Below are 19054 nucleotides of genomic sequence, written 5' to 3' on the forward strand. Positions count from 1 at the left end.
TTGCTGTTCCGCGGCATGTGGGATCTTCCCAGACCAGGGCTCGAACCCATGTCCCATGCCTTGGCAGGCAGTTTCTTAACCACTGCGCCACCAGGGAGGTCCAACTATTGTCATTTTGAATTCTTCTGCATTTCCAAGTAATACTCTCACATGACTATTTTCTCACTAAATTGGAGGCATTATCTGTTCACTTTCTGAATTACTAACAAGTAAGGGTTTAGTTCCTCTACATTCTTTCCTATGTCCACACTGCTCAGTAAACTTATGTCATCATGAGTTTTCCACTGCTCATGATCTCTTTGACATGTAGTGATATACTTAAAAACCTACATTGTTGATCAACTAGAAACTCTCTCAACGTCACGCTTTGTAAATAAGGACATTCATACCATCTTCCCTTTTTTCAACCTCCTGTCTACCTTCCAAACCTAGCTCTTACGTTGTCAAAGTTGAAATTTATATTCTATTCTATGTGCAGTTAAGTCTTCTGTTATTTGAGAGTCAGTACGGAGTAAGGTTTAAGAGAACAGGCAGAGAGCCTAAACTCAAAGCCTCGATCCAACCTTAAATTAGGTACAGCCTGGGCAAGTTCCTTCCCTGTCTTAGCTTCCTGTTCTCAAAAGTGGGAATGATATTAGCACCAACCTCATAAGGCTATTCAGAGGATTAAATGAGTTAATATATGCAAAAACACTTAGAGCCTAATATATACTAAGTACATACTAGAACACAATACATTTCAGTAACTACCAAGTTAATACTAATACATACTAAGTATAGTTTACTTTAGTTATTTGTGATTACATGCACGTTGACAATAAAAGCTGCAAACCAAGACAGTATTGCCATTATTACAATGAAATTAATATTGCCCACTGCAGATGTACTGTGTCTCTGTGTATAGACTACACCTCATTCCATACTGTGCCAGTGTCACTGCCCTTGTGCAGGGTGACCACATACCCCAAGCCGCCTTGGGCTGTTCCAGTTTATACCTGTTGTCCTGATGTTACAGCATTAGAGTGCCTCCTTACACTATTGAAGTGTAAGGAGTTTGGACAAGTTCCGGTTTGGACAACAAATTAGATAGGTGGTCATTACCCCTGTGTGTCACTGAAAAGGGGGACATCTATAGTGTCAAGTTGAAGTGGATTCTTCCCTTCCTCACCAATACTAGGTTAAAAATCAACCATAGTTTAGTGTGCTTCAGGTTTATGTCCATATAGCCTTTTCTCCTCTGGAGTTCAAGTTCCTTCTCCTCTTCCTCTCCCTTCTCCCTTCCAACAGTGCCTAACACCTAGTAAGTACGATATGCCTCAAGGTGTTTCTAAGCTCTCAATCACACAATCAATAGAAGCCTCTCTACTCTAGACTAGCTGCAATCTGCACTGAATCCCCTATTACCTTCCTTCTTGGTTTATTGACTCATTTTGCTGGATTATTTCTATAAATAACTTCAGGTGTAGCACAGGAGGTCAATTTTTCAAATTTCTTTGGGTACAAAATATCTTCTTCAGCCTCCAGTTATGACTGATAGTTTGGCTGGATACAAACCCCTAGGGTGAAAATTATGTGCCTGAAAAACTTTGGAGGTATCTTTCTAATGCCTTCCAGGATCCATGGTGCTCATGACAAGTATGATAAAGTCAGATTGTAACCTTTTTTTTTAGGTGACCAGTATTTTTCTCTCTGGAATGGATGTATCCTCTCAGTATTTTATTCTATTTTAATTTATTTTTTCAGTATTTTAAAGTTTCACAATGAAGGGTGCCTAGGTATGAGTCTATTCTTGCTCATCTTGCATAACTATTTTCAATCTGAGGCCTGATGTCTACTTTCACCTGTGGGGAATTTTGTTGCCCTTTGACAGCTTCCCTCCATTTTTTTTCTGGGTCTGGACTTTCTAATAGTAACATGTGGGATCTCCCAGATGCAGCCTCTCTAACATATTTCTATCACATTTTCCATTGTGTCTTTCTTTTTTATATACTGAGAAATTTTTTAAATTCCTACTGAATTTATTTCAGCAACCATATTTTCATTTCCAGGAGACCTCTCTTGCTTTCTGACCATTCTCCTTTTCATTAATACCCTAGTCTTATTTTATAGTTGCTAGCTCTTTTTAAACCTCTCTCAGGATACTAATTAGGGTTTTTTCTTAAATTATTCTGTTCCCTAAATTGTCCCTGGTCCTACTAGGATATGTTTGCACTCTTTCCCCCTCTCTCATGTTGTAAGCTTTACTCAACTAACAGGCAAATGACAGTTATTTTCTATTTAAGAATGAGCGCAGAAAGCTCCCTGAAGTCAACGATTGATTGGCTTCTTATGCAGGAAGAAGCGGGCAGTAACTGTAATAGGATCTCCCCCAAACACAGTTTTCTAGGGTGTAAAAACACTAGCTGCCCCAGTTCTCGCCAGTTTCACCGTTTTCAAAATGAAATCATCTCATTTCAGGAGCGTGAGGGCGGGGCTGGGAGTCCACTCCTCCAAACACAACCCTTCAATGAGCTCCCCTATCTCAGCCACACTTTTAACTAACTCCACCCTCTCTCCTACATGCGCAACAAAGCACGGAGCTACTTCTGCAGGTGGGGTCAGAATCCTCCTCAGTTGCACGTGGTCCCTGTGCATATTCTAGGTGATGCTTTTCCTCTGTTCTACTGCTTCAGTTTCACACTCTTCCACCTGTCTTCTGTCTTTCAAAACTATGTTGAAATCTCTTGATTGTTGCGGGCATATATACTTAAACACGTTGATACCATCACTGTAGTGTCTTGTCAAAACAAAGAAGAGCTAAAAGGGTTCTCAGTGCATTCTGAATCTGCTATTCTGTGGTCCCAGTGTTTAAACTTCTTGGACTTCCCCAGTGTCTATTACTGCTTTTACAAATACAATCTCGTGGTCTATTCATGAAGGAAATGAATACACCACATCTAAAATAACAAGGAATGCGGGTTAGATGCTCTAGGGTCTTGTCATACTCTGCCATTTACTAATAAACCACTTACGTTCTACAAATTGTAGGTGCTCATTTATAAAACGAAAGGGAGTAACTCTACATGAACTATAGATTTCTCCTACTCTAACATTTCATAATTTTCTAAGTTCTTTTCTTAAAATTTCTCTATATTATCATTAATTTTAATTAAAAAATAAAAATCTAACTCTTTTGAAAATCAAAGAGTAATTCCCGTAGTCCTACAATAATGGGATAATTAGTTCTGAAACCTGTTGTCATGTTTCATATGAAGAGAAAATCATATTAAATAATTTTAAAAAATTAAACATGGACTTTGTAGCACAAAGACAAGGTCCCCCCCAAATGGTGTTCCTTTATTTACTAGAAATGTTCAGCTCTGCATTAAAGTTGAAATAAAATAAATATATTAATTTTGAGGTGCAAAAATTTCTTATAAAAATCAATTTTTCTTTTCTGTCCATACAAACAGAAGTATGGAATGACATTAGAGGTCAGGTTTATTTGGTAATAGAATGTAGCTTCTTGATATTTTTGATTTTAGGAAAGGAGAATATCAACATCAAAACTTTTTTCAACTTTACTTTTATTTAAAATGAGGCCATATTTTCCTCTTATAAAAAGAGAGTTCAACTAGAACTGTCCATTTTCTCATCTGTAAAACAAGATCACTGAATCAGCTCACTGTATTCATTCAGAACTCAATTTCCTTATCTTATGATCACTAAGCTTCTCCCTAAATCTAATATACTAAGGTTCTAAAGAAAGGAAAATATATTACTAACGACATGTTTTGATTTTAGTTTCTTAGAGTTCAAATGTCCACCATTCACCTTCGTCTAAGCTTAAGGAATCATTCAAGGGGATGCAATGCAGATGGGAGGAGAAAACAGAACCCTCACACAAGCTGTGCTGTGTTGCAATCAGCCTTCCGTTTGAAAAATAATCTTCTCTATAGCTTTAAAGTGATAACTTTGTACCTGCAATGCTTCTTGTTTCCAACGGATTTTCTCTGGCTCCTCCTGAACACGTTCTGAGGAATCATCGACCTCTTCGATTTCTGAGGAGGAAGGACTCTCTACTGTCACAGTCACAGGAAATTCTGATGGACCTGAGTGTCTGAGGAAGAAGATACGAAATCACAGAGTTGTTAAACTAAAATGCAAAGAAAGAAGACAAGATTGTATAAAAGACAACACAAGACAGATAGCAAATATCCAAATATTAGAGGACATTTAACAAAAGTGATCTGAGGTATCATTATTTATAAATGTCTCTCACTGCTCTTTAGTGTAAAACAGGCAATGACTAAGTAAAAGTACAGTAACTTATTTTTGCTATGTTACTGTACAGACCTCTGTTGTACGTGGTTAGGATTAGTAATGGGAATTGTCCATATTATTTTATTAAGCTTCTTTCACAGAAGTCAAGTGAAGATCCAAGGTAAACATTTTTTCTCAGATCAACTCTATACTGCAAATGAAAAATTTATTCTTCACCCTCAGACAAAAACAGTCTGGAAGAAAATGTAGTTTTTCAGAGGAAAATACATCAGTAAAGGGACTGATGAATAATCAGGAAGTCAACATATCTAAGCTGTGAATAATAGACATTAGAATTTAAAAAAATAAATCACATACACATACACAACTAAAACTGACCCATGAAAAATTTCATCTTCTCACCACCCTTAAGCCAAAACTAGGGCAACAATTCTCCCAGCAAGCTTCACTGCCACTGCAATGTTGTTCAATAGGACATTTCCAAACATTTAAAAACTGACCTGGCCACAACCCCATAAAAGTCTACAGATCATAAAGAACTGTGCTGGGATTATATAACCACGCAGAAGACAAGTCACTAGGACATCATTTTGACAACAAGCAGCAAACCCTGCAGCATAGGAAAACCCTAACAGGAGAACGAGGTGCACACTCCTCTCTCTGGGAATGCAAGGCCAGGACTGACACCCAAGATGCTCTTCTCTCAACCTCAGCAGTGGTGCCTTTCACAGAGCAACTATGCAGTCTCCCAAGACCACTGGGAAGGAGAATCTGATACAGTATTAGCTTGCCACGAGGCCATAAGCGAGGGAATGTGTGTGGCCTTGGTGAGAGAGCAGAGGTTTGGGACATGTTGCTTTATATTGGCTTTCAGATCAGGAATTTGTACATATAGCCCGCAAACAACATTTCTTGAAAACATGTGAACATTCTTGAGTATGACAGCTCCATGTGAGGGGTCAGAAATGGCAGTCAAGTTCGTTTCACTGGGTAACAGCTGATTTGCGGACTGGAAAACAGGCTTCCTTGTTTACAGACATAACCACAAGCCAGCCAGTTGTGCACCAAATCCACACAACTACACAGTTGCATTGGGAGAGCGACCAAACATGTTTTACATGGATTTATTTCAGAGAGGGAAATGCTTCTTGTAAGGCTCTGTCAGTTTAAAAAGCAAGAAGAATGACCATCCACCTTTCCCAATTCAAGCCCTATATATCATAAATATGATAGCTACACACCACCAACTGATTACATACATCACGAGCTTTGAGGAATGGAAAGCCCCTAAAAAGATATCAACAAAACGAAGTTAGATCTTCATGTAAATACATCACCAGTTAAACCCAGTTAATACAACTATTTAGTAGTATGAACAGTATCCATACAGAATTGTGTATAAAAATAAATAAGCTCAAAACAAGGACCTGGAGGGCTCTGCTACGGAGAAAACACAACAGAATTCAGCCTACTGGCTTGGTAATAACTCTCTGAACTGCTGAGAGGCCCCTTCAGCTCCTATGTTCAGGATGTTTGAGATTTCAGTCTCTCTTCTTTAAATGGTGATATTAGTCGTTCTCTAATTTACCCCCCTGTGTGACGAGGATGGACCTGTGATTAAGTGTCTCAGGAAGAAGACAGGGAACCACAGAGCTGTGAAACTCAAGTGCAAACACTGGGGATTCAACACTATAGTTTATGCAACAGCAATTCACATTACCATTTGCAAAAAAGTAGTCGGTTGTCCAGTGGGGATTAGAAACATCCATTTAACATGAGCAACTGAACAGATATTTTACACAGTAACTACTTCAAGTACTATTTAAAATCAATTCTCTTTGTTTTCTTAAGCAATTGTTAATCCCCAATTTCATGATTACTACCAAGTAAGTCACCTGAAGATCATCTAGAGCCATCTATTTCACTTAGCAAGCCTAAAGCTATAATTCAACCATTTTATTTACTGTTCTGTGACAAAAATTACTATGAACAGCTATCCCCTGGATAAGAAATCAGGTAATGCTAGTTTGACTCACTAAATCTGATTTACTGAGTTAATAAGCCAATTGATTTAGAATAGGTCTAATGCATATTTTTCATTCATTCTGCATTAAACTATTTCCCATGCCTAAAATGTCTTTTTTCCCATTCGTACGTATCCAAATTCCTACTTCTGTGCTGTAGGGCTTCGCTCAACTACACCTGCCTTTAATCAAACTTTTCTCACATGCACAATTGGTGATCATTTTAGTCTCCTCAAGACTCCCACGGAGTTACCTCTGTTGTGACACTTGAGAAACAACTTGAAACTCCCAATTACTTTTAATTGTTCTTCCTTAGAGGGCTCATTAGGCAGAAGCCATGTGTGAGTTACCTTTTTTCCTCTACACAAAGCACCAGAGACCACCCACATAATACAAGTTCCAAAATAAAGAACTCTAAATGACTGAAAAAGACAGGGAATGCAAACAGGTTACCTGTTGCTTTTTGCACTTTCTGCAGGACACAATGGCCGGAAACCAGACACTCCAGGTGGTAGCGGTTCAGGAGGGTAACATTCTTTACCAGCAGAGTGTTTCCTTCCATTACTTACAGGCTTCTTTGCGGCCAAGACTACGTTTGACAAAGCATGAAAACAAGGAATCAAGATGCACCAAATGTCTACAGAGCAACTGTCACACATGCACACGTCGAAAGGAATCAAAAAGGCACTTGACAATGATGCCAAGCCCATTAAAAAGAGGATCGGTTTTGTACAAAGGTTTTACATAAGCCAGCATTAAAAAAATATATAAGTTCTCTACAGTAACAAGTTATTTTAACTAAAACAAAAGTATTGAGATGTGCAGAAATGCAAAAATAAAGTTTAAAAAAAATCCCAAAGTATGATACATTTTATGTATCATGCAGAAACACTCAAGTTTCCTGAATCATAGAACACCTTTGGCATTTCTGAATCTCAAGGACACAGAAACAGATATACCCATGACTTCTGCCAAACAGAATCTTCAGAAGTAGACCAAAAGTTAAATTGAAGATGAATTTTTCTATGTAAAAACAATACAAGTTCTAAGGCTGCAAGTTGCTGGGGGCTAGGTGAGTCAATTTTACCCTCCTATAAGCCTGTCAACCTTCACTGCTCCTTTGATTTCATATAGAAAACACACAAAAAAACAAATGAAACCCACTGGATGAAAGAGTGAAATGTGTAGACTTACCCTATATTTCAGTAGTAAAGAGGCAAGTATCTTTATATGAAACATTTGGTTGCAGAAACTAGACCTACGTGTTAATATTTTACTTAGAACAAGCCATATATTAAAATTCACATTTAAATATTTAATTTGAATTTACTGAAAACAAACATCATAGGTTAAAATGGTTATATTTATCCTTCAAAGCTACTATATTTTATTTTATTTATTTATTTTAATAGATCTTGATTGGAGTATAATTGCTTCACAATTCTGTGTTAGTTTCTGTTACACAACAAAGCGAATCAGCCATATGCATACACATGTCCCCATATCCCACCCTCTTGAGCCTCCCTCCCACCCTCCCTATCCCACCCCTCTAGGTCATCGCAAAGCACCAAGCTGATCTCCCTGTGCTATGCTGCTGCTTTCTACTATATTTTAGCAGCATTAGGATGCAGGGTAAAATGGAGTGTATGTGGTAATATAGGACAAATATTTCATAGAGTGTAGCTTATTGATAATCACCACACGATCCTGTGTGATTTACACGCCTCTTAAAAATATATAGGAGGGCTTCCCTGGTGGCGCAGTGGTTGAGAATCCACCTGCCGATGCAGGGGACACGGGTTCGTGCCCTGGTCCGGGAAGATCCCACATGCCGCGGAGCGACAGGGCCCGTGAGCCATGGCCGCTGAGCCTGCACGTCCGGAGCCTGTGCTCCGCAACGGGAGAGGCCACAACAGTGAGAGGCCCGCGTACCACACACACACACACACACACACATATATATATATATATATATATATATATGTATTAAAATTTTTTAAAATTACACTTTTCTTGTTAGGAGATTAAAAAATTTCTAATAAAAGTTCCCATCTTTTATTAGGCATACATAAGTACAATATAAATGTGACACAATTCACACCATTATTTCACCCCTATACTCACCTGGCTCTAGGTATATACCCAGATACTGATTTGGCTTACCTCTATGTCTCCAAATAACTGAGGCAAATACAAAAAAAAAGCCCAAGAAATAAAATTACTCTTAAAAGAGCTCAATGAGCTTGTATACTTCAGTTACATTTCCACTTTAATCATGCTAACTAAAAAAAAATATTTAACTGTTCTCATTCCATGATGCCCTATTATTCTGTACTAATTTTACAGAATTCCTAATATGTTTTACATATACATGTTTTATTTATATATCCTTCCATTTCTAATATCATAGCAAAAGTCAATGTAGCTATTTTAAGAATGCTTTACATATGATATAAATTTTTAATAATATCTAATTAGTGTGATATCACAAATCTTCTTTGAATGTACTATTTGATTATTAAAATATCACTCTCTTGAAATAACAATTGGCAGACGATCATAAGCTTTTTTTTTTTTTTTTTTTTTTTTTTTTTTTTTTTTTGTGGTATGCGGGCCTCTCACTGTTGTGGCCTCTCCCGTTGCGGAGCACAGGCTCCGGATGCGCAGGCTCAGCAGCCATGGCTCACGGGCCCAGCCGCTCCGCGGCATATGGGATCCTCCCAGACCGGGGCACGAACCCGTATCCCCTGCATCGGCAGGCGGACTCTCAACCACTGCGCCACCAGGGAGGCCCATAAGCTTTTTTTTGACTTCATAAACACTCTTAACAACTTATTTAATACACTATTGTCCAAGCAAGTTGATTAATAGAGAATCAAAAACATACAACTTTAAGTAGAAAAAAAAAAGCTGTATTTATGAAGATGTTTACAATAGTTTATTTGAGGTTATTTCCAAGTTTTCACCAATTTAAAAAATTGACCAACTCAATGATACCTTGTGAATGCAATGTTAAAAAGTATAACTATGAATCACAGAATTTAAATTTAGTATGAAAAGATAAGAATGGCAAATTATATTGAAGCTATGTGGAATTATGTTTATAGACAGCAGGAAGAGAAAATTAAAATGTAAATATTGCTTGATAGGATAATGGGATTAGAGGTGGTCTTTTAAATTTTTCATTTTTATGCTAATACAATACCTTTATAAAACCCAAAAATCTTCAAACAACACATTTTTTAAAAATTGTGGTAAGCTACACAAAACAAAATTTATAATTTTAACCATTTTAAAGTGGACCGTTCAGTGATATGAAGTCAACAAAGTTTTAAAACTTTCAGAGGGCACCTGAATAAAAGATGTGTTGTCCACTGGTGATTTTAATGTATCTGGTATATAACTAAAGTCACCACAAAACTCTGGGAAATTGGCAGATCATAAACATAAAAAACTTATTTTGCTTTTTATTAAACCTTATTGTTTTGCTGTTTCAAAATTCAAATTTACTCACAAGAAAGAGTCAGTTTCATATTAGATTTGGTTTCACAAATGCTGCTCCTGCCATTCATTCTTATCACCAAAAAAAAAAAGACTATTTGTGACTAACGATAATATGTTACAGAAAATAAGAAGTTAAAAGGTTTTCAATCTGCATATCTGGGAACCTAAATTAAAGCATCACACAACATTTTCAAAAACAGAAAAGCCATTTGATTTGACTAAAATCTTAGTTTTAAGATGGCAGCAAGTACCTTGATAATTTTCTTTTAAGAAAGAAAGAAAACCAAGCCATTAAAGAGAAATTCTTCCGAGAGAACTGAAACATGTTATATACCTCTGACTTGGCACTCCTTCCATCTGGAGAACTTTTTTGGTAACTGTTTTCATCACAGAATGATCTAAAGTAAAATGAATTGAAATTACAGAGTAATTATTTTCCAATGAGTGGCTATTTCCATTTAAAACCAAAAGCCAACTAATTATTGCTTTTCCCATACATTTAAATATGAAATCTACATTATATAATTATACACTTATTTCCCCCTTTGTGTATTCTAATTTCTTCCTCAGAAACCTAAGATGCCATCTTGCAGACTGCCCACACTGGCTACTATTTTGGCAGCAGCAAAGGTCAACTTTAAACATTTTGCATCTAAAGTGGCTTTGGATACCTATGGATACAAAGTACAGTCTGAGCACCGTCCAGACGCTTAGATACATAAAGAGCATCTAAGATATCAAACCGGGGCATCCAAGATAACAAACCAAGTCCTGATATTGCCTCAAAAGCTGCTCCTCCCATCAGCCCCCTTCTTCTAAGTGATACTACCCAGTTGCACACATAATCATCAATGACTTGTCTCCTTGTTACTATTTCCTTCATACCTCACATCTATCTGCAGGTCTTGATAGCTACACCCTCAAAACACAACCTGAATTCAACCACTTTTCACTTGCTGCAAACTTCCAACCTAACCTAGGCCATAAACATCTCTTATTTGGAGCACTGTGATAGTCTCCTAACTGGTCTCCCTGTTCCTCTTCTTTTTTTTTTTTTTTTTTTTTTTTTGCGGTACACGGGCCTCTCACTGTTGTGGCCTCTCCCGTTGCGGAGCACAGGCTCCGGACGCGCAGGCCTAGCGGCCATGGCTCACTGGCCCAGTCGCTCCGCGGCACGTGGGATCTTCCCGGACCGGGGCACGAACCCTCGTCCCCTGCATCGGCAGGCGGATTCTCGACCACTGCCCCACCAGGGAAGCCCCCTGTTCCTCTTCTTGATCCTCCCAAGTCCCTTCTCTATACCAGGTCACCTTATTCAGATACGAATTGGATCATGCCTTTTTCCAGTTCAAACCCCTCTACTCATTTAGAATAATCCACATCTTTACTCTGGCCTTCAAGACTTTACAAGAGCAGACCCCTGGCTAGCTCCTTGACCTCATGTCATACCACACTCTTCTTCACTCGGTATTCTGCCCAGATTGGCCTCCTTGCTTTTCCTTAAATACTCCACCCACCTACATGCCTACATACTCATTGCCTCCTTGTCCTGGAATGTGCTTACTCCACATCTTCCATGGCTTGCTCCTCTCTTCATTCAGGTCTCCGTTCAAATGCCCCTTCTCCAGTGAAGCTGTCACCTAACAAACCTATCCAATGGAGTCCTACCTGCACTCCCTCACTCTCCTTACATTAAGATAGTTTTGCACTTCCTACTCTCTAAAATTATATTACTTCTCTGTTTACTCATTTCTATCGGATCTCCTTCACTAGAATGTAAGCTCCATGAGGGCAAGACTTTTGTCTGTCTGGTTCACTGCTTTATCCCTAGTCCCTAAACCCGTATCTGGCACACAGAAGATGATTACAAAATTACTTGTGAATCTGACAAATGAATAAAGTACTCCTGGCAAGAATTCAGAGGTTGCACAGGAACGAAATAATGCTCTTGGTAGAAGCAGGCTTAGTATCTAGGTTCACCTCTATTCAGAGTAGAGATAAGAAAAATTTACAAGTATAATTCACTTTAATTAGTACATTAGCTGCTAAAAACATAAGGGAAGTGCAACACTAGAAAAGTACAGTTGAAGTTTGAACAACATGGGTTTGAACCTCGCGGGTCCACTGACACACGCATAGTTTTCAATACATATGTACTATCGTCCTACATGATCCAAGGTTGGTTGAATCCACAGATGTGGAACCACTGACTATAAACTTATACCCAGATCTTCAACTGCGTAGGGGTTGACACCCGTAACCCCACGTTGTTCAAGGGCCAACTGTATATGATGAGGAAAGTTAAACACATTAAGTTTTAAAAAACTGTCAATACCTGAACAAATTCTTTTTGTTTTGCTATGTGTTTATCAATTTTAAAAAAGTGACCACATACCAACAAGCAGATTTTTTCTTATATCCAGAACGAGCAGAGTTCTGTTGGTTTCAAGGGCCTTTAGTAAAGCCTTGGCTCCTTCACTGGTGAGGCCGCACTGCTGCAGGTCAAGTGCTTTCGATGAAAGACAAAAGGTCACTTGCTAACTCTACAGATTTAACATATAGACAACTCTCATTTTCTCACGTGTGGAAGAGTCCTGCACAAGACAAGTCATGGCAGGTTTGTAATTTGGGGTATGGAAAAAAACAGAGACATATACGCACACACATAATGCATAATCCAATTTAAAAACCTCTTCTTGGATGTGCAATGATAACCCTGGCTTTAGTACCAATAAATCAGACAACATATTTTACAATTACAGAACTGAAGAATAACTGTATATAACCTATGAGCAAAAAGCATCACAAAATGAATCTCAGTTCATAATTAGCAAGGGCGGCAGGGGCATGTAAACCTCACAAGCAAAACCTGGTGGAGCTCAGAAATGCACTGCATTCTTTTGATCATGATCTTCAGCTCCAAATCACACTTGAAACTAGTTCAAAGGGGAAAACAAAATAGAAGAAATGTAATAACTGTTAGTTTTAGAGGAAAAAAAGACAAGTCTAAGAGGATACAAATAATAAAAACTTTCAACAATGTGTGAATAGAGAATACATACTAAAAACCTATCATGAAAGTATGATGGTCAAGAACCCTCGCAGTAAAAGGTCAGACAAAAACCAGAAAAACGGATCATGACTTCTAGTAGTTCTGGGGCTGAACAACCTACTCATTTAAACCAAAGGGATCATCACTAAAGCACAGGTATTAAAAAATATTACATGAAAGGAAACTATCATGAGTCTTTCGTTTAAGTGTTGTGTGGACCATCACATTAAAATAACTGGAGTCTTTCAACACCCCCATGACACACAGAAATAGCAAGTCAGACATACGGATCTGACAGGATATGACACAACCCTTAGAAACTCTCACTACAGAAGAATGGACACAGGGTATAATTAACCAAATAACCAAATTAATACAAACAGCCAGTAAACCTCACCAGTCAATCAAATGAATACAAAATAAAACAAAATGTGGTTATTCTCCTATCAGATGAAGCCAAGATTCTGTAAGAAAAGCCTTTAAATAATGTCTATACCCTTTGGATCCAACAACTCTCTTTCTAAGAATTTAACCAAAAGAAATAGAGATATAGGTAAGGATATATATCAGAGTACTATTTGTAACTGAAAAACTGGACAAAGCTTATATACAAGAATGGATAAGCTATGTGCACTGTGGCATATTCATATAATGGAACACTGAACAATCACAAAAAATGATGTAGGAGATGCAAATTTACTGACTTGCTAAAAATGCTCATACTAAATTAATTGAAAAAAGTTATAAAATTTGGAGTAATCCCACTTGCATAGAAAATGGAGAGGTACTCATTTTTGTAGTTTTACATTTTTTTACAAGTGCTACAGGCCAGTGTTTGTGAGAGGCAGGCTTCACATCTACTGTTGGGGTGGACTACAAATTGGCATAGCCTTTCTGGGTGGTAATTTGGCCATGTGTATCAAATGTCTTAAAAATATGTCACACTTAGTCATTCCACTTGTAGTACCTTATTCTACAGAAGTAATCCCGATGGACACAGAGATGTATATACAACGTATTCACATCGTTTCTGACAGGGAAAAGCAAACTGTCTAAATAGAATTGCAAAGAATTGATTAAACGATGGGACATCAATACGACGCAATACTACATGATACATCATTAAGTGAAAAAAGCAGGAATATGAAATAGCAAGTATACTACAATTCTATTTTTGTAATCCCTAAGTGTACATATATATTTGTAGAAATAAAAAGACTGAAAGTATATACGTCAAAATCAACAGTGATTATATCTGGGTATTAAAATGATAGGTAATTGTTCTCTTGTTACTCTGTATTTTCTATAAAGGATATATGCAACTCTTAGAGAAAGTTTAAAAGCAAAATAAAAGCTATCAGTAAAATGAGGCTTTAAAAAATCCTATCACAATAGTATCATGCCAAAAGCTAAGCATATTTCATATTAAAAATTCAATATTTTCAATTTTAGAATTTCCCTCTAAGCCATAAATCCTCACTAAGAGATTCTGCCAAAGCACTTGCACCCAGGTCACCAATGAGCGTGTTGCAGTTCAGAGTGATGCGCCTCAAACCAGCCATGCAGTCAAGATCAGTTCTCCTGGAATGAAGACTCTCAGCCCAGGTTCCTTCATGCCTTCTGGTAGTCTGATACTTCAAAGATTTAATGGGATGAAATTAAGATGCTTGAATAAGGAAACAGGGTGTGCCTGAGTATGGCTTATTATGTCAGAGATTTACACACACACACAGACCAAGCATATATGCCAGGAGCATCAACCTGAGAAATTCAACAGTCACTTCTGGTTTACGAGTCCAGTGAGTGACCCAGATTCTGCTCGGTCAGTGATTAGATTCTAGCCACTGCATTTCCTGTTTCTGAACACTTATGTAAAGTTGGACAACTCAATTACAGTCTATGAATTATTTTCCTTATCTTCTAAGTCAGGGAATTGGTTCTAAATTCTATCTTTGCTGAGGCCCTATATTTCATCATCCTGTCCTCCAATGGCCTCCAAACACCTGACTGGGCAAACCATAAGAAAACTTTTTAATATGCATCTTATTTATTAACAAATTATATACACAAAGTTCCATACATATAATTTATGTACATGATAAACTACACAGATTTTTTAAAATAATACAAAGGTAAAAATGTTCTAATATTTTCTTTTCCTAACTCCTAAGGCATTAGTTTATTTTACTTATTTTTTATAAAGAGTCATTTATTTATTTGTTTGTTTGTTTGGCTGTGCCGGGTCTTTAGTTGCAGCATGCCGGATCTTTTAGTTGTGGCATGTGGGCTCTTAGTTATGGCAGGCACGTGGGATCTAGTTCCTTGAGCAGGGATCGAACCCAAGCCCCCTACATTGGGAGCACATAGTGTTAACTGCTGGACCGCCAGGGAAGTCTCAAACATTATTTAAAAGACTATATTTACAAAATGTCTCTCACATGCTACCTAGGGTGTGCACACCAGCTTTAGAGGCCTGGACTCTGCAGAGCCAGTTTGATGTGCCTTGGGAAAATAAGGGTTTGACATTTAAGCAAAAGTACTGTCTTGAAGACATTCAATTCTTTATATTCATAAAGTAAATTTTGGTAACAGGGAACACTGACTGTAAATGAAAAAAGTCGTATTACATTCCTGAAAAAGTAAAAGACTCAAAGTGCCTTTGTTACTCTAAAAGGAAGATCATTCGTGTCATTTTTCTATTAACAATAACTTATTAAAGCTCCAAGCAGAAACAACAGCAATCACTTACACAGTGCTTAGTATGTGCCAGGCACTATTTATACAAATAAGTGCATTTAAACCTCATAATGAGGCATAGAGGTTAAGTGAGTTGCCCATGGTCACTAGCTATGAAGTGGGAGAAAGGGAAGTTGAACCTAGGCCATTTGGCTTCCGCACCCAAGTTCCTGACTGTTTTTTACCTCAGGGGTCAATGGACTTGCCCTGTATAGGCTCAAAGAAGTTTTCACTTTTTAAAATCTAAATTTAAACATTTCCAGATTTGTGGGCTATACAGTTCCTGTTTCAACTACTCTGCCCCACTGGTGTAGGGTGAAAGGAGCCATAACTACCATGTAAACAATGGGTGTGACTATGTTCCAGAAAAACTTCCTTTACAAAGCCAGGCGACAGGCTGGATCTGGCCCACCAGCCAGAGTTTACCTATCCCTGATCTGCACCATCAAACTATTAAAAAGCCTTCATGTCAAATTATTAACTAACTTTAGGCCTAAATACAGTCATTATAACCACTGTAAAGTTGTTAAGGCATTATTTTAAAAACTGTATTTACAAATTGCTGATGTACTGACTTTTATTAGTTTAAAAACTACAACAGCTAATAAACACTTGATTCATTTAAGTCTTGAAGACTAGAATGGCATAGTTTCTTCACAGTATTACAATAAAAGTTTTCAGTAAAAAAACATACATAAAAGTATTATTAGGTATTATATATTAAATCTCTTATTTCTAAAATTAAGTGGACTATCTTTACTAAATGGTAGAATCCCAAACTGAAAACTGGTCATATTCTTTCAGCAAAATGAAAGCTGCGCTCACATGTATCAAAAGACAAAAATTAGGGCTTCCCTGGTGGCGCAGTGGTTGAGAGTCCGCCTGACAATGCAGGGGGACATGGGTTCGTGCCCCGGTCCGGGAAGATCCCACATGCCGCGGAGCGGCTGGGCCCGTGAGCCATGGCCGCTGAGCCTGCGCGTCCAGAGCCTGTGCTCCGCAACGGGAGAGGCCACAACAGTACCACACACACAAAAAAAAAAGACAAAAATTAACTGCCTTCTGTATCAATATATTAATGTGTTTCAATCACATATGTTTTCATGAAAGTTTAAACATAAAATCACCTTTAAGATCTAGGCCATGTGATGTGCTCCATGCCATGTCAGAATACACCCCGTGACGTTTACTTAACTTGTCTTAAGTGTGATAGAATTCTTTATACCTTGACAAATAACTAAAAGGAAAAAAAAAAAACCCCACACGCAATAAGATGAAGAGCCTATACATTTGTCAATCTTGACTTATTTGCTTTTCTTGAGTCAGTTGGAGGTTTATAGCCACATTCTCAAAATCATTAACTACAATCTTCCCAAACAGGTAATTGACGAACAGATGCATTCTAAAACTTGTCAGTAGCAAAGTGCTATTCCAGTTTACAGCAACAGTTTAATTCTATTTAGATACTAAAACTGAATACACTGAATACTGCAAACTTTATTCCCAACCACTCAGCAAAGTACTACATACCTTTTCAGATATAGGGAAAAAAAGAAAAAAAAGAAAAAGCATACGATTCTTCCTATTTTCATTTCCAAAGATACATCCCAATCTTAATGATCAATCAGCGATTTAAACGTCAACTATAAACCCAGCATACTGCTGCTATGCAGTGTACTAGAGCAATAGAAGAGAGAGGACCTCAAACCCTCTGTTCCCTCAAATTCAAAGGCAGGCTTCCTGACCCCTCCAGACCACTACTGGACACAGGGAAGGCACACTAATATTTCAGGACCCCAACCAACAGTCACCTGCTTTGTGATTACTTCCATGACACACCCTCACCAACACCACTGAGTTTGCTGCTCCTACGGGACGTTACATGTATTTACTATTTTAACACATACCACAGTGCATCATAATTATGATTGCAGATAGATGTTCTAACAATTTAAAGAGAATGATGACTTTTTTGCTCTTTACATCTTGCTATTTCCCGTCCCATAATATTTCTTGAAGCGAAACCATAAAATATAGACAAACACAAAAAACAGAAAATATACAAAACGTGTGCTTTGCACCTTAACGCAAACTTAAGTAAAATTAGTTCTGACAGTATCCAGCATGACAAACTTCCATGGTACAAAGGAGAATGGACCAAGGTTTGAGCAGGTACAGGAGACAATCCAGGCATGAACACCACCAAGGAAAGGTAGACAGGAAGTAACATGGTGTGTAGGAAATCACGAGACCAGTCTGATGGGAAGAGACTTAAACAAGACTGAAACTCACTTTCTAAACCTCCATCTCCAACTGGACAATTCGCAGGACACAGGTGCACCAAAGTGGCCAATTTATTCAATCCCTTTAATATGGAGGAAGAGTTTAAAATTTTACTGGTTTAATTTGCCCCGAAAGCAACTCTCAACAGTTATGGCCTCTGTCGTCGGACCTTTGTATGAAATTAAGTCAAAGTGTGGCGCTCCTTTGCCTTTTTTTTTTTCTCCTTAAAAAAGAAAAGAAACAATTGTTCCGAGTAAAAACAAACATATTCCAAAGCATGTGTACATTGAAAAGTAAAGACACTTTATTAACAACTTCATAAAAACTGACTTAAAATTTTAAAAAGAAAAAAACATGTTTTGAAGTCCTTCCGACTGGAGTCGTGTCTCATAGTGTCCTTTCTTTACAGAAAGTCGTATTATGACACATATGCACAAGGATTAACACCATGACACACTGTACACGGCGGGCCCCGGCGAGCTCACCAGTCGTCGTCTGAGTCCAGGTCTCTGGGGAGGATCCACTCCACGGATGAGCCCAGCAGAGTCTGAAGCTCGTTCGTGAACTCCACCAGATCTAAGAGCTCCTTACTTTCTGGATTAAAGGACTCCAGGTCTTTGGGGCAAGAGAATAAGAGACTTGCTGACACTTGCCGGCAGAACTCGGCCTCCGCGATGGTGACAATTTCCACATTTGGGAAATTGCAGCGGAATATGCAGGAGGACATTTGCAGTTTCTTGAGCAGGTCTGAGAGCAACAGCCAGTTACGAGGCCTACACCAGAGAAAGGACAGTGGTTTGAGTTTCCGGCAAAATTAGAGGCGCTCCCAACTATGAACTACCCGTCTCCTGGCGGTGAAAGGGCCTGATACTTCCACTTTGATTATCCTACTCCCACCCCACTTCTCACCCCTCTCCAAGTAAGTGCACCCCGTTCTAGTCACTGGGGAAAACCAGTCTGTATGCCAACCCAAGGGAGATGGCAAACACCTCTTTGACCTCTCCTCTCCTCCGGCCCTCACGGAGAGAGCATGAGAAACACTCGAGGTCACCTGGCTTTCCTTTCCTTTCCCACACCTCCAACCTGCCCCTCAATGCTGCCGGGAGTGAGGCTTTTTCGAGAAGGGAGGTGGTATAATCCTTCCTGATACCCTGCCACGCTTTATGATCTCTATCCCGAATACAATGTCGCC

The 19054-nt window shown here is 38.4% G+C and overlaps 1 pseudogene across 1 annotated transcript in view; it reads right to left on the minus strand.

Moving 5' to 3' along the window:
- Positions 1-19054, minus strand: part of LOC307055640 (centrosomal protein of 78 kDa-like) — a 40876-nt pseudogene that overhangs the window by 9647 nt on the left and 12175 nt on the right. Inside the window, exons 4-11 of the transcript in view lie at positions 17872-17944; positions 16707-16816; positions 14303-14477; positions 12187-12300; positions 10126-10189; positions 6741-7000; positions 5501-5550; positions 3961-4091 (exon numbers count right to left, since the gene is read on the minus strand). The product of the transcript in view is annotated as a centrosomal protein of 78 kDa-like (transcript). The remainder of the gene's footprint in view (positions 1-3960; positions 4092-5500; positions 5551-6740; positions 7001-10125; positions 10190-12186; positions 12301-14302; positions 14478-16706; positions 16817-17871; positions 17945-19054) is intronic.

This window comes from Hyperoodon ampullatus, assembly GCF_949752795.1.
Source record: "Hyperoodon ampullatus genome assembly, chromosome: 7".
Lineage (NCBI taxonomy): Eukaryota > Metazoa > Chordata > Mammalia > Artiodactyla > Ziphiidae > Hyperoodon > Hyperoodon ampullatus.